Source organism: Euprymna scolopes, chromosome 26, assembly GCF_053919585.1.
Source record: "Euprymna scolopes isolate OS-2025 chromosome 26, ASM5391958v1, whole genome shotgun sequence".
NCBI classification, from domain to species: domain Eukaryota; kingdom Metazoa; phylum Mollusca; class Cephalopoda; order Sepiida; family Sepiolidae; genus Euprymna; species Euprymna scolopes.
In genome coordinates, this window is record NC_136507.1 from 66,163,268 (window position 1) to 66,177,849 (window position 14,582).

Below are 14,582 nucleotides of genomic sequence, written 5' to 3' on the forward strand. Positions count from 1 at the left end.
TTATTAATAAGGTATGATCATACAATGTTCTTTGCTCCAGATGATGGAAATCCTCTGACATTGAGTCCTTAAATCTTTCCCAAAGATCAATTGGGTTGTTGATTTCACAATTCACAAGGAGCACAACAAATAAATTTCTCATGGCTCTGGGAAATCTTGTTCTTTCCGCCTCTTCCATCATGTGCTGCCAGCGAGCATCATCATGCAGCAATATTACACCATGGACTGTTTTCTGTTCATCAAAAGACACTGGTCCTTAAAGATGATGAAGCAGTAACCTCATATAGTACAAGTCGCCACTGTTGGGAGAAACTGTGTATACACGTCCTATGAAGTTTGCTTCAAATATGTGAAGATGCAGTTGTACTCTCATTCCTGCTTTTCTTCTTTGCCATCTTTTATTATTCCACACATAGAATCGTGGAATGTCAACATAGTATAGTGTTTTTGCCAAAAGGATTACGGACACAAAGATCAAAGAATTCCGTGAGTGTAGTCTTGGTCATATTGTTATTGTGTTGGATAGTTTCATTTTCTTGGTAGAATACCTGTTGCTGCTCAGGAAGATGTACTTGGAGACGAATCACAGCAGGTTCTCTATTATGAATGGGAAAGCCAAGAATAGTAGAAACAGCTTCCGATGGACCAATATACCTACCAGTTAAGTACTGTGCCACTTCATCCTCACGGCTTACTCCAAAACAAAGTTGGTCACTGCCCTTCATTGTGTATTTAATGACATATTTTATTGAGTGCACAGAAGAGCATATTTCAACATTTAAGTGACAGTTGAAGATTTTTAGTAACTGCAAATTATGAGGAACAACCCATTCATTTGTAATATTTTGGCGTGGCCTCCCTTCTTTATGTCCATGATGTCCACCCATTTCAGGAGATCGGCGTCGGTAAACAGGATAAGACTCCTCTCCACACCTTGTATGCACACTATAATGCTTAGGATATCTCTTGCTACACCGTCCGTCCTTACAACATGGTGACTTATTAGTGCAATATGGGTCATTGATCATGTGCTGCAGTACCAACTGGTGCCCCTGAAAGTTTTCATTGGGGTTAGGAATCTCAGCTTGCAAAAATCTGTCATATTCTTGTGGTCTTGGTTTCGAGTTTTCATCCATCCATAATAAACAATGCAAGTGCGGAAGACCTCACTTCTGATATTCGACACTGAGAACATAAGCAATACATTTGCCAAACAGACCTTGGGTACCAGTCAAGTACTTTATGAATTTTTTTCTCTTTAGGTCAAACACACGAGCTATCAAATCTGGTCTGTCATTGGGTTGTTGATTCAAAAACAAATGCTCCTTTATTTCTGGCCAGTTAGGGTTGCATGTCATGGTGACAAAAAATGTAGCATTTCCATAACGTCGTACATACATCATGGCATCTTGACACCGTTCCATCATGTATCTTGGTCCTCTAACGAATGTTGAAGATAGAATGATTCTCCTTCCAACATTGCTAAAATCATCATCATCATAAATATAAAATCATCATTATCATTTAGTGCATCAACAAAACCTCTGTAGGTGGTACATCTGAGAGTGGATTGGTTCAGTCGAATATAATTCAACCTCTCAGCCTCAATTTTTTGCAGCCATATCAACCAAAAACTGTTGCAACAAACGGCCACCTCTTAAGAGATAATTAAATTCATTTTCATGAACCATAATTCGATGGGCATAGTAACGCATTGCAGTTAGTTTTTTGTTATTGGTCATTTGCATCTGTTGGTGCCAACCGTCTTTTCCAGATGGAAAGAACAGGACATACTGAAGAGGGCCATATGATCGGTGGGATTCAGATATAGTTTGTAGTTGTCCTCCTCTGTGTGTAAGAACAATGTGCCGTGAGGATAAACGTGGCTCATTATTATTTTGAATGATGATACCAACCTCGTTGGCAACTTGCTTATTGAACCTCCTCTCATGCTCTTGAGTTGGCCTCTTATCAAGATCGATTTCAATTGTTGCATTAGGAAGGTTTTTTATTTCTTCTTTAGCATGCCTCAGTGTCAAGATGTATTGATTGTGCTGTCTTAGAATGTTTTCCAATAATTCAACAATGTTACGTTGAATGGTAACATTTTGCAATATTTTCAATCTAATTGCAATGCCATCTTGTGAATCCAAAAAATATATCTGAATGTACTGAGCTTGGAAGTGATCCAATATAATGATGAACCTGGCCTTGGATCACAACAGAAGGATTCCAACCATTTCTATGACTGATTTCCTTTGCTGCAAAAGAAGTCATTTGAAAAAGACAGTTATATTGTCTTATGCTTTTCCTAAATTCATTAGCAATGGGTTCATCACTGATGAATAAATGATGGATCTCAGGAGGCAAAGGCTGAAGATTTTGTAACTGAACTTTGCCTTTCATACAGCAAAAATTTGCAGTTTCTCCATGAAAAAGATGAGTTTTGCAGTGGGGACAAATCTTGGTCATGTGGCCAACATCTGCAGATTTTGCATCAACCTCAAATTGTTTCTCATATTCTGATGTAATCGCTCGACTCTTTCTGCATCTGTTGCTTCACTTCTATTGTATCTCTGCATTTCTCTTTGACTGTTGAGGTGCTGCTCTCTGTGCCCTAATGTTTCTTCAATTCTATTTTGCCTATCTCTTTCTCTCTGACTATTCAAGCGCTGCTCTCTCTCTTCAAATGTCTCTTCATTTCTGCTTTGCCTATCTCTTTCTCTCTGACTGCTTAGGCGTTCTTCTCGCTCCTCTAGCATTTCTATTTCGCCGATGTCTTTCCCTCTGACCGTTGAGGCGCTCTTCTCGATGCTCCTCCATCTCTTCATTTCTATTTCGCCTGCTTCTTTCTCTCTGATTGTTGAGGCGTTCTTCTCGCTGGTCCTCCGTCTTTTCATTTCTATTTCGGCTGTCTCTTTCTTTCTGACTGCTGAGGCGCTGTTCTTGCTGGTCCTGTTTCTCTTCATTTCTATTTTTCCTCTATCTTTCTCTCTGACTTCTTAGACGCTGCTGCCTTTATTTCTGTGTTTCAGCATTTCTTCTTCGCCTGTCCCTTTCTCTTTGTCGTTGGAGATGGATTTCTCTTTCTTCTTCAGTTTCAGTTCTTCTTCTTTTTGGTCTGCTTGGTCCTGCATCACAGCTTGGACTTTTATCAGCCACTTGTGGTCTTTTAACTTTGCGTTTAGGCATGATCTGAGGGGAAATACATTATTTCAATTTTCTTCTTCTTCATTAGTAGTAGTAGTATTAGTAGTAAGGAGAAGTAGTGGAGTAGTAGTAGTAGGGAAAATACATGTCAACCAGTAGTAGTAATAGTAGGATAAGGAAGAGGAGGTATAGTAGTAGTAGTAGTAAGAAGAGGAAGAGGAGGTGTAGTAGTAGTTGTAAAGAGGAGAAGTAATAGTAGTAGCAAGAAGAGGAGGCATAGTAGTAGTAGTAAGAGGAGGAGGAGGAAGGAGGCGTAGTAGTAGTAACCTAGTCATATTGTTTTTTAAATATATATTAATTTCTTTTATGCATTGTTTTTCGCCCTTATTCCAGAAATTTACAGGGTTGTCATATCGGCTAACACAAATTATTGTACGGTACTTGCCAGATATGGTATCCGACTTGAAATTATGGTAGATGTTATGGTACACTGACTGCTAGTTAATTTTCATAAACAGGTTATTATTAAATTTAGTATTACACTAGACTACCCGTGACTCGTTGGTTCAGTATGTTATATTAGCTATGGAATTAATGTATGAGCGTAATACTCGTGACGTAAAGAAAATAACAGAAATATTTCTATGAAAGTATATTAAAATGAAAAAAGAATATAGATAGATTTCTATGAGTCGTTCAGTTTATAATTGTTTATTCTTGAAAAAAAAACAAAAAAAAAAACTTACAGCCATTGAATTATAAGTGGTTTGCCATACTTGTAGGTAAATGTGCACTGAACAGATACCATAATATTAAAGTTAAATTCAAATTTTGAAATATCTTTTAATTTAAACGTGAAAAAAAAATTGGGTTGCTGAAAACGTACACAGTAAAACAATACATTGAAAAATAGTACATTTATTTGTAAGAAAATTGCATTAAAATAACTTAAACGTAATACGGAAATGAACGATGTAAAAAAAATGCAGAAAGTATTAACAATTGTTTATTCGGATAATTTAAAATGCAAAAAAAAAAAATTAGGCCACTGAAAACGTACACAGTAAAACAAAATATGTTATCAACAGGTCAAAGTTGAGTTATTTGTGAGAAAATTGCGACAGTATAGTTGTAATACAGAATAGTTGCAAAACATCCCCTAAGGGGTCAGTATGTTATATTAGCTATGGAATAATGTATGAGCATGACACTTGTTACGTAAAGAAAATAGGTTTTTGTGACATAACAGAAATATTTCTATGAAAGTATATTAAAATGAAAAAAAGAATATAGATAGATTTCTATGAGTCATTCTGTTTATAATTGTTTATTTTTGAAATAAAAAAAAAACTTACAGCCATTGAATTATAAGTGGTCCTGCATCACAGCTTGGATTTTTATCAGCCACTTGTGGTCTTGTAACTTTGCGTTTAGGCATAATCTGAGGGGAAACACATTATTTCAATTTTCTTCTTCATTAGTAGTAGTAGTAGTAGTAGGAGGAGGAGGAGGAGGAAGAGGAGAAGTAGTAAAGTAGTAGTAGGAAAAATACATGTCAACAAGTAGTAGTAATTGTAGGATAAAGAAGAGGAGGCATAGTAGTAGTAGTAAGAGGAGGAAGAAAGAGGAAGCATAGTAGTAGTTGTAAAGAGGAGAAGTAATAGTAGTAGCAAAAAGAGGAGGCATAATAGTAGTAGTAGTAGGAGGAGGAGGATAGTGCGCAAGCAAACAAGCAAACAAGCAAGAACGACAGAGTTTTAGTATTATATATATATATATATATATATTTGCTCACTTTTTTTTGGGAAAGAATTCCAACAAAGTGCTCAATTACAAAGAAACTTTTTTCGATATAAGAGCTTAATATTTATTTATTTAATTGTACAGAAGTTCAGAAAAACATTGGTACCGTTGGTTTCAAACTCAACATAAAGGGGACCAGTTAATGGTAAATCGTAAATAATGTTAGGCTCTCGTCAGCCATGTTGTTTCTGTCTGAGGAAAAAGTAGGCCCGCATTTATTGTTTATAATGATGTTCATTTTTATTTAACTATTGCTTATTCCTATCTCTGTATATTTTATTTTATTCTGATATGAATTTTCTAATTTTTAAATTTTTTATTTAATGCATTTTTAGTAAATATGTACTGTCCTGCTTTTGTTTCCGATCCACATTGTTTCCGGTCTGCCTTTTGTTAATTTTAGCTGGTCCAAGAGAGGTAATTAATTTATCTTATCAATCTTTCTTCTTTCTTTGTTTTAGTTAAGAGGAGGTAATACATGTTTCAGTTGGTCTAAGGGAGGTAATTAATCTATCTTATTTTATTTATTTATTTTTTTTTTTATAATAGTGGAGACTATTTAATTCCTAGGTCTTTTTGTTTTTATATATGTGTATTGTATTCTTTAAGGTAGCCATAATTTTCTTTTCTACTTACAATTGCCTAAATGTCCATTTTCACTTTTACTGAATTATGTGTTAAGTTGACTGCATACTCTTGAAGAAATTCCTTTAGGTGCGGTCTTCGTTTGCTGTTCAGTCTTCCCAGTTTATTAGGAGCACGTATCTCCTATGTATACAGGCATCAAGGGTCTCACAGCGGACGTTCAAGCAGGTCTTTTGAGGGTCATTAATAGTCTTTATAATGTGGCATTTCTCCGCATCGCAAAGGGGGCACCGTTTTGAGGCTGGTGAGTATGCTGGTCTTCTCTCTATGATTCTCCATTTAATGCTGAATGGTGTTTCGTTGTCTTTTAGCTGCCGTATTTGGGCCGCTAATGCTGTCTTTATCCTTGTTTTTGCCCTAAAGGAACTGTTGTGGATGTAAAATCTCTGCTTAAACGTCCCTTTCGTCATGCCTATGTATATTTCTGGTGTATTGTTAGCCTGATGTGTGAGTGTTGCTTCATATACGATAGTGTGTTTTAGCGATAGTAGCGTCTTTGAAAATGCAAAGAACAGTGGAACAATTATTATACATGTAGCTAAATTGGTGAATAGAAAAAAAATGAATAAAATATTATTCTTAGGTTGAAATTAAAGTTTTCCTTTTAAAAGCTTGCAATGTTATCGGCACACACAAAAAATGAAAATCCTTTTTCTCATCCTGATCCGTCTTTCTTTCTTTCCACTGACATGCGAATTAACCATACCTTCAAACGAATCCGAGTCAACAAAACGAATCTTCGCTGAATGAAAGAAATACCAGCTTTTTATATGCTCAAATTCGACAGCGTCTTAATTTGCATGTCACCTTTTCATTTCCTATCGGTCGGGTTTCAAGTTCAAGTGTCGGTGACATTTTACACTATGCACACGCCATCCTTGGATGCTTGTCTCTATGACCGTTGTCACAATTATCAATGGGTCACCAGTTAGCAAGAGCTAACTCAGCAACGGGATTTTTGAAATGAAAAAATGAAATAAGAAAACATGAATTAATAAATAAAATATATTTATGCATTCATTTTTTTTTTATAGACGGTTATCCTAATCTTCATAGTTGTTGTTTCATCATGTTTCGGTCAACTCTGAAGAAGGCCAGAGGATGAGTTGACCGAAACATGATGAAACAACAACAACAACTATAAAGATGAGAATAACAGTTCACCAAAAATAAATACACAAATTATGAAGTCTCATCTCAAAGGATTCCAAAAAACAAAAAATAAAAATAATATATTAAATATATTTATATCACCAATTTTCCAGAGATGTAAAATATCTTTGAAGACCACATTTTGTTGGCCCTGTCGGTGGGGCATTAGAATACGCCGACTGCCCCCCTGCAGAGGGTAAAAGTCCCTCAATGGGGGTCCTGGATATGACCTTAAACTATATCCAGTGGTGAGGCCCCAGCTTGTGGGCTTTGGGGAGTGTGGAGCAACCCTTTAATTACCATTGCTCCCAGATCCACTCTGACCCGGAGTGGTAGTACCTGTTAGGGTCCCAACTATGGGTTAAATAGAAACAGACGTGAAAACAACAAATATATTCTATTAAAAAAATTTTTCTTCAAAATCTTTGGATTCGGCATTAAATAACCCGAAAAGGGTTGATATGCCATAAAACAAAAGCAAGCAACCAACCAACCAACCAACTAACCAACCAACCAAATTTAAAGTTATTGTATGAGAAAAGGTTTAAAGTTATTGTATGAGAAATGGACAAAAGCATCAGCAAGTTTGTTTAAAAGTTCCAGTGTGTGTGTGTGTGTGAGTTTACCTTCTGGGTAGCTGAGTTAATTGGATATATAGCAGCAGGCTTATGGGAATCTCAGTGTAGAGCAGTCCAGCTTTCCAGGTTAGGTGTTGTTGAGAGTCAAGGCAGGTGTCACCTGGAAGAACTCTTGGCTTCTCTTCATCAAACCACTGTTTTATAGAAGTTTCTAAGTTCGCAGTTTAGGAGTTTAGAAGACTTGTTAATCTGACACAGGATTGTTACTTTTGGGATTTGAAACGATTTCTATCGGTTGAAAATATTTGGAGTTCACATGTTCCTGTGAAAACTAACTTGCTTTTGAAGTGACGAAGAGAACGAATCTGAACGAAGTGGAGAAAGAAAAAGAGTAACAATTCAAGCCATTTGCTTTTTAGCATACATCCGAATGCCAAACTATCATGAAAGAAATGAAAAGAAAAGAAGAAGAAGAAAAAGAAGAAGAAGAAGAAGAAGAAGAAGAAGAAGAAAAAAGAGTAAGTCGAACAAAGAAAGAAAAGAGGTTGCTTATATCAACTCGATAACTTTCCCATGCTCATTAATCTATCACAGATTAACATTCACTCATTTAATTTTTGCCATTCTTTTTCCAGAAGTCTCGTCATCTTTTTTTTTTTTTTTAAATATCAATAAACGTTTTCCTTAGTATCATTCTGACAACCTTTGTCTTTTATTCCTCTATAATTTGACCTGTTCATATTTGACTTTTAATTGAAATATTCCAGTATTCACATCAATTTAAAAAAATAACTTCAAATTGAGGTGGCAAAAAGAAAGTGCACGGCAACAAATTCACTTAAAACCAGCTTAAATTATCGCCCCTAAATCAGTTTAAGATATTCATCAACAGGGAACAAAGCATCTCTAATTGTAATTGTTGTCGTTCCAGGTTATACAACGTAACATTTAGTCCATATGCCACGACTTTCTCTTAGTGATCGTCAGGAGCTCATTAATCTTCACCTTTCTGGTTTATCCAATCGAGAAATCGGCTGCAGATTGAAATGTGATGAGAAAACGGTACAAAAGACTGTGCAAAAGCACCAAAACACCGGCAGTGTTCATTATGCCCCTAAATCTGGTCGTACTACAGTTACTTCTGACAGGGAAGACAATGCTATCAAGATCCACAGCCTAAGAAAAAGATTTGAAACGGCTCCCCAAACTCAACAACAGTGCAATCTTGTTCAAAAGTGCTCTCTTTCTACTGTCAAGAAGATTAAAGGAATTTAATTTGTGAGGATATGTTGCTAGACACAAGCCAATGATTTCTGTAAAGAACAGAAAGCGCCGTCTGGACTTTGTCAGATGCAATGAAGATCATGACTCTTTATCTTAGTCAAAAGTGCTTTTTAGCGACGAAAGCAAGTTCAATAGGTTAGGCAATGATGGTAGGCAGTACATCTGTCGGAGGGAAGACGAAGAATTTAATCCTAGGTGCTCAGTTTCAATACTGCAAGGTGGTGGAGGTTCAATTTTGGTGTGGGGCATTATTAGTACCAATTGTCCAGGGCCTATAGTTCGCTTGCAAAGTTGAATTAATTCGACCAAGTACATTAATATGTTGACTGAGCATTTTTTACCCTACTTTGGTCGGAATTTGGATGATAATCCCATCTTCATGCAGGATAATGCTCCCATTCACACAGCTGACAATGTCAAGAGGTTCCTGGAAGAGCATGATATTCTGTATTTGGATTGGCCTGCACAATTTCCAGACCTCAATCCTATCGAAAACGTATGGTATTACATCAAGGAACAGCTACGCAATGATAAAATTTCAAATTTGGAAGAACTTTGGACAAAAATTAAAGAAAAGTGCGATGCCCTTTCCCCAGAGTATTGCTGCAGTCTAATTCAAGGAATTCCCAAGAGATTACAGGCTGTCAAATTGCAGAAGAGCTATTCTACTAAATATTAACTAGTTCATTGTGTTCCTGTTGTATTTGTGTTGCATCAATGTCCTAAAGTTACATTTAAATAACAATTTTGCTATTTTATATATATACTAGCGGGGGTACCCGGCGTTGCCCGAGTGTTTGTTTCCGGGACGGGGGGGGGGGTTTTAAAAAATGTTATGGTAGGTAAGTAGGAAGGATCAAACCCGGAGTCATGAGTAAAAGTAGGAAAATAAAGTGTGAAAAAAAACAAAAAAAAACATCTGCAACGTTAACAGTTCGGCCACCAAGAAAAGTCCATTCCAGTTGTTTAGGAAAAAAAACAAAAAAAAAAAAGACTACGGTAGGTCGGCGCGAACGTGAAAATATAATGTGAATTGTCCAGCACGCTAACCACTACGCCACAGAGCACTGCAGCTTAGTTTAGTGATTTTAAATAACTTCACATGAAAGAACTACAAAGCCAAACCGGTGTTCTCTTCTCAACTGTTCCTTGTGAACGATCCCCAAACGGTGTTAAGTGGTGGCAGGGGGAGGAGGAATTTATTAGAGAGAAAATATTTTACCACTTCCATTGATCTTAACCGATTTGGGCCGTGACTTCTCAGCAGAAAAAGTATAGAAATCTAAGATTATCGAGGAATTTGAGAAATAATAAGCCTATAACACACCTCAGATATTGTTCTGCCGTTTGTGCATATTATATTTGCATGAAATATCTTGATTTTTAATCCTATTAATGTCAAAGTCCGACGGGAAAAAATGAGTTCATTTTATATATATATATATATATATATATATATATATATATATATATATATATATATATATGATAATAATTCTCCAAGTTCCAAATATCAATTTTTCTCAGTTGGTCATTTATTACTTTTCAAAAGGCATCCATTACAATATTTTTCATATTATGACTAACAAGTCTGCAAAATTATGTTATTGCTGCATATTTAGTCACATACTCATAAATTTAAAAAAAAAATGTATAAAAATACCATTTTGGACAACTTACATGGTTTATGTAACCGACACACTACTATGCCGTTCCTTATCAGTTACCATATATCTATATTGTACAGTCTTCATGCAAAGGATGTATTATTTGAAAACGTTGTAATCAGAATTTCTTCTCACCCAACATAGATGGTTACTTTAACCAGTTTGAATTCTTTTATCCTTTTTTTTTTTTTAATTTATTTGTCAACTTTTATGACTCTTATTCAGTTGCATTTTTTGTTGTTTTTTGCAATTGTTGAACTGGTTATAAATAAAATAACTATGTGGCTCAATCAAGACATGCTTTCGTTCAGTCCTAGAAAGTCATCTTCCTGTAAACCCTACAAATTGTAGCAGAGTATGTCGCAAGGAACATAGAACAAGTAATAACTCGACTCCTTTATTTTTGTGACAGCATTTTTTTAATTATTTACAAAGCAGTCACCACTTATCAAGGCCCGGAGGCTACTCGAGAATAAGGGTTAAGGAGTGTACAGTGGTTAAGGGGAACATGTAGTCATCTTTAGTAGTGAAAATTTGGTAAATTGGATTACTTAAAGGGATGGCTCATCAAGAATTTGTTAATGTTAGACTTGAAGACAACCATATTGTAGTCAACTCAAAAGCAGGAAAACGGAACAGAGTTCCACAGGCGTGCAATTCTAAGAAAAAAGCTTTATTCATGGAATCTAGATTTAGTTTTAGGCACAAATAAAGAATGAGAGAAATTATTGGTAGTGATTTCAAATAGACAAGTGTTTTTTTTTTTGTGAAAGTCAGAAAAGGGGGGGGGTCATAGATTGGAGCTCAGATGAGCGTTTGCCATGAAAATAACGATAAAGCAGAGACAGGCTCACAACATCTCTTCTGTGGGAAAGAGGCTACAAAGTGTATTTTGAACTTTGTCAAGGTAGGATAAACTCCTGCCCAGATGTGGCAATAGTACTCCATCATAGGACGTACTTAGCTCTTATACAGGTAGAGAATTGCATCAGCAGTGAGATATCTACTGAAGCAGTAACACGATCCCACCATTTTCCTAGCAGCCCTGGCAACGGATTTGATAAATGTGTTCCATCTCAGATCAGGAGTAAAGGTCAGACCTAGAAGCTTATCAAAACATGGCGCTTCCCCAAGACAAGAGTCATTCATTTTGATTGATGCCAGACAGAGATCAGAGCATTGATGATTGAAAGATAGAAGCTGGGTTTTATTACCACATTCTTCTGCCATTCATGTCTTCTTGTTACAGCTGTGTCATTAACCATGTCTCTAACATGATCGTACTCTCTAACATGCTCTTTTTCCTTTTTATCACCTTTTTCTTTAACGGTAAAATCATTTTGCATGCATTTGCATACATGCATGTTTCTTAGGTTGTTATGAAATAGATATGGAAGAGGACCGAGTAGAGCAAGGACAGACAAAAAGGAGACAAGAATAGCTAAAGTAAGCTTTATTCTGCTGACAAATCTACATAGGTATTCACAAGAGCTGGCGTTTGTTAATCCATGTGGAGACTTTCTAAAATGTAAAACAAAGGGGCACAACTCTGCAACAAACAATAAGAGGAAGTACCGGACTACAACTTGGATGTCTTCAAGTCCAACGTTAACAAATTCCTAATGAACCGCTCCCTTAAGTAAACACTTTATCAAATCTCCACACTAACGTAATGTACTTGCAATAACCCTTATCCCTGAGTGGCTTCCGGGCCTTGATAAGTGGTGATCACTGTGTAAAAAAAAAAAAAGTAACTGGAGATTTCATCTAAATCACCACATTCTCTGTCGCCCAGGAAAGTCCAGCTCTGTTAGCTTCTGTAGCAGAAGTAGCAATAACTAAAATGAGGGGAAAAAGAGCTTACCTCGGGTACGTCTGTTGTGTCACTGGTTGGGGGGAAAAGAGAATTCCAAGATGGCGTCCGGGGGTTTTTATTAGCGTTTACCCCATGCAACTCTCGGAAAATCACGTTTCTTTCTCATGTGATTATGCAAATGGATAATTCCCGGCCACTATAAAAGCAGGAGGCTAGAGACGAGTCGGAGTGTCCTGCAAATTGTGTGTGTGGGTGTTTCTGGCGATTGGAGTGTGTCTTCTTTTACCACGGTTATCACGGACAGGAGTTCCCTCTCTTCTGGAGGTGGGCGATATTGACTATTTTGAAGTTGTACTGTTGCTGACAGAACATTCATTTTTTTTGCCTACTACATTTTTGTTTCAGCTTCAAAGAGACTAGGTTGCTACAGGTGCAAACTGAAAATAGAGAAAGAAGGAAATGTTCTAAGTTGGTAATTTTCTGCTAGATATTAATGTTTTCGTTGAAGTCTAGAGGAGTGTTGAACAGTTGTTATCCCATAGCCTTTTGAAGGAGTCCTCAAGTTATCTTCCCGAAGTGTAGGTTGTAGGTTGAGGCGATGTCAGGGCGGAATATTCTATGGAAGAGTTCTTGAGGTCAGCTGAGTTTTCAGTAGCAAAATTTTCAAGGTCCCTCTGTGGAGAAGGAGGAGAGCTAGATTGATCATTCTGCAGGGCCAGTGGAGAGTCCGACCAGATAGGAGCATCCGTAGAATCTGATTCCACATATGGCTGTGAACTGTCTGCTTCTTCACCCAGGGATTCAATATGGCGAAGAGACACAGTTGTTTCTCTTCCATTATTCAGCCACACATGAGCACAGTTTAGATTCACATTGAGAATCTCAACTGTTTCCACTAAGGGCTCATATTTGTTACCACATACATGATGCTTCAGGAGTGCGGATTTATATTTAGTTAACCATGTCGGTGTGAATTCTCCAGAGGATGACTTTCTCTGAAAGTTAAACATGCGTTCATGAGGGGTACAGTTAGAGGCAATGAAAATCAATACAGTGGAGTGCTATATCTACAACTTTTTCCCATCTAGCAATAGGGAGATTGCTCGACTGCAGCGCTAGGTTCACCGTTTGCCAGTTAATGGCATTGTATCTCTCTGCCTGTCCGTTGCCTTGAGGACTGAAGGTGATAGTTCGGCTAGTGGCAATTAGTCGAGAATGTAGGAATTCCTTCAGTTGATCTGACATGAACACGGTTTCCTGGTCGGAGTGCATGAAAGAAGGGTTCCTAAAAATGGAAAATAGGTTTGCTAAATGTTTCTTTACTGTGGCTGCTGAGACATTAGAACAAGGGTAGGCAAAAGGGAAGTGGTATTAGTTAGTATGTACCTATTGCAAGTGTTAAAAGGTAGGACTCCTTTTAGGTCCATACTTAATTTCTCAAATGGTTAGCTTGCTTTAATGAGTGTTTGAGGAGACATTTTTAACAAATCTCGGCTTTATCTCGGAACATACCTGGCATGACCTAGTTATTTCCTTTATGTCTTCTACAGAATCGGGCATGTTCTTACTCCAAGCGAAATGCAGCGTTCGGATTACTCTTGGGTGACATAAATTCTAGAATATCAATGTAGCTGTCGGCGTCAGAAATGTGTTTAAAGATAGTGAGTTTAAGTTGATGAGTAAGTTCAATTTTTAAGTTTGTCTGATAGAGGCATTTGTTGGGTTTCACAGGCTGCATCGAAGAATATATCGAAGAACCTCTTCGAATGTCATCAGATGTTTGAAGAGTCGGGTTTGCTTGGATCCAGGTCCAGGCGTTCAGGTTTGAGATATTTTTCCATATTATATTTGTTGTTAGAATAAATTGTTATGAAATAGATATGGAAGAGGACCGAGTAGAACAAGGACAGACAAAAGGGAGACAAGAAGAGCTAAAGTAAGCTTTATTCTGCTAACAAATCTACATAGGTATTCACAACAGCTGGCGTTTGTTAATCCATGTGGAGACTTTCTAAAATGTAAAACAAAGGGGCACAACTCTGCAACGAACAATAAGAGGAAGTGATTGGAGAGTTCTACTAATTCATCACATGAGCATTACCTCTTCTCTTGGGAGGAGGCGATATATTATTGCAGATCTTTAGAAGACATCCCTATCAAGGAATGGTAATGGGCATATTCTAGGCTATGTTTAAACAAACTTGTGTTACATTTTGCTGTCATGGGAAGTTCATAAACAAAAAAGTCTCTCTGGCTTTTTGGGATAGGATAAAGTTGTTGTATCTGTTCTGGCCTTGATCAAACAAGGAGAAATTTGCATAAATCGAAGTATATATATATTTTTTTTAAATAAGAGTAGCTGTTTTTAAGGAGGTGAATTTTCCATAAATAAAACCTGACCTCATGTCTGACTTCAATGTTCGTCCATCAGAGCAACAAGGACCATGATAGATGATGCATGCTAAATTGTCAAGCAAGGGTTGCATA

At 36.9% G+C, this 14,582-nt stretch overlaps 2 protein-coding genes across 2 annotated transcripts in view; one reads left to right on the forward strand and one right to left on the reverse strand.

Moving 5' to 3' along the window:
• LOC145248128 (ceramide phosphoethanolamine synthase-like) overlaps window positions 1-4,621 on the reverse strand; it is a 233,987-nt gene extending 229,366 nt beyond the window's left edge. Inside the window, exon 1 of the mRNA XM_080109942.1 lies at window positions 4,506-4,621. The gene's annotated coding sequence lies outside the window, so the exon portion shown is untranslated. The remainder of the gene's footprint in view (window positions 1-4,505) is intronic.
• LOC145248127 (sphingomyelin phosphodiesterase-like) overlaps window positions 1-14,582 on the forward strand; it is an 86,461-nt gene that overhangs the window by 7,268 nt on the left and 64,611 nt on the right. The window lies entirely within an intron of this gene.